Source organism: Astyanax mexicanus, chromosome 21 (genome assembly GCF_023375975.1).
Source record: "Astyanax mexicanus isolate ESR-SI-001 chromosome 21, AstMex3_surface, whole genome shotgun sequence".
NCBI classification, from domain to species: Eukaryota; Metazoa; Chordata; class Actinopteri; order Characiformes; family Acestrorhamphidae; genus Astyanax; species Astyanax mexicanus.
The window spans coordinates 5,855,420-5,858,002 of NC_064428.1; positions in this window are offsets into that span (position 1 = coordinate 5,855,420).

Consider the following 2,583-nt stretch of genomic DNA (forward strand, 5'->3'; position numbering starts at 1 on the left):
AAAACAAAACTGCACTGACTTTATACTTAATAATAAAACACAGTGGATCAACACCAGCAGATGACAGACATGTCTCTCCAAACCATCACTGATTGGTGGAATCTTCACACTAGACCTCGAGCAGTTTGGACTGTGTGTCTCTCCACTCTTCCTCCAGACTCTGCTCCCTTGATTTACTTTAAATGAAATGTAAAATTTACTGATGATCAGTGATGGTTTCTGCAACATCACAACATTTATTTCTGTCCAGAAAATAAATACGTTGCATACATTTTTCTCCAAGATCATGTAATAGTAATGATGTGAGATTTGGAGCACTGCACAAAGACTTCTCCAGCACATCCCAAAGATTAACCTCAATGAGGTTAAGATCTGGACTCTGTGGTGAACTCTCTCTCAATCCATGTGTGAAAATGATAAATGATGATTTCATGCTCCCTGAACCCTGAAATCTTTCACAATTCCAGCCCCATGAATCCTGACATTCCAGTCATCTTGGAATATGCTTGTGTCATCAGGAAAGTAAAAATCCATTGATGGAATAAGCTGGTCTATATTCACTGTATTCAGGTAGTCAGCTGACCTCATTTTTTCAGTACATACTGTTGCTGAACCTAAACCTGCAGACCAGCTGCAGCATCAACCCCACATCATAACTCCGCCCCCTAAGGCTTGTACAGTAGGCATTAGTCATGATGGGTGCATCACTTCACCTGCCTCTCTTCCTACCCTTCTGGAAGTTTCTCTCAGAATGTGTGTGTAGGAAAGCTCGTACTTTCACTATTAAACATTTCCCTGAGTTCTAGTGTTGTTTTACTACCATTTGATTTCACCAAATGTTCCAACCACATTCCTTCCTAGATGATGTTTCTCCCACTGTTCCTCCACTATTTAGTAGTTTTAGTAATCCCCTTATATGAATTCTCTGCTTGATGAATGCCAGTTATTTGACCCTTCTGAAACAGGTCAACATATTTTCCATGAGCACAGAATGCTACAGTCATATGAAAAAGTTTGGGCACCCCTATTAATCTTAATCATTTTTAGTTGTAAATATTTGGGTGTTTGTAACAGCCATTTCAGTTTGATATATCTAATAACTGATGGACACAGTAATATTTCAGGATTGAAATGAGGTTTATTGTACTAACAGAAAATGTGCAATATGCACTAAACCAAAATTTGACCGGTGCAAAAGTATGGGCACCCTTATCATTTTATTGATTTGAATACTCCTAACTACTTTTTACTGACTTACTGAAGCACAAAATTGGTTTGGTAACCTCATTGAGCTTTGAACTTCATAGCCAGGTGTATCCAATCATGAGAAAAGGTATTTAAGGTGGCCAATTGCAAGTTGTTCTCCTATTTGAATCTCCTCTGAAGAGTGGCATCATGGGCTCATCAAAACAACTCTCAAATGATCTAAAAACAAAGATTGTTCAACATAGTTGTTCAGGGGAAGGATACAAAAAGTTGTCTCAGAGATTTAACCTGTCAGTTTCCACTGTGAGGAATAATTAAAAGTAACTATGTACTTAGAGTACATTTTAAATTGAGTACTTTTTTACTTTTACTCGAGTAGATTTTAGATGGGCACTTTTACTTTTACTTGAGTAGAATTTAAGCAAAGTAAAGGTACTTTTTCTTAATTACAATGTTTCAATACTTGTTCCACCTCTGGCTGTTTAACAGACAACCCTGAAGGAGAATCAGTTCATGACCTCAAGCTCAGTTGTACTTGGGTTCTGCAGCAGGACAATGACCCAAAGCTCACAAACAAGTCCACATCTGAATGGCTCGAAACAGAAACAAAATGAAGGTTTTGGAGTGGCCTATTCAGAATCTCTGATTAAGATGATGTGGATGATCTTAAACAGGCTGTTCATGCTGGAAAACCATCCAATATGTCTGAATTAAACCAATTCTGTAAAGAAGAGTGAAACTAAATCCCTCCACAGAGATGTGAAAGATTCAATACCAGTTGTTGCTACCAATTTATTAGGTTTAAGGGGTAAATATTGTACCTCACACAGAGCCAGGCAAGTTTAAATAGATTGTTTCTTTTAGTAATTATAATTATCATTTGAAAGCTGCTTTTTGCTACTATTTTACAGCACTGTTGTACAGTCTTTTAGAGCCCCCTGTTGTTTCTAAGGCTTTGGAATAGCCTTGGAAATGCTCTCAGCCTACAGGAGAGTATTATTGACACTGGAGCTGAGGAGTAAGTGTACAGTGTACAGTGTGGGTGGGTGCCACTCCATTTAGGCTGGCTGCCTCTGGAACTCCAAGACCTCAAGTGGTCAAATAATCTCAGAAACCCACGTAACCCCAACACCACCACCACCGCTGCTGCTGCTGCTGCTGCTGCCGTATAAAGTTCCCTGAAGCTGATCTGCATCACTGAGTATTAATAAGTCAGATGTGTGAGGTGCACACGTGCCGACATACACACATGACCCTGCTGCCGAGGGGGGAAATAGCCCCCCACTGTCAGCAGCTCCGGACCTGTACAGTAACTGCTGAGTATTTACACCCTGAAGCTTCAGTACAATTACACACTATTACTGATCACTGTTACAC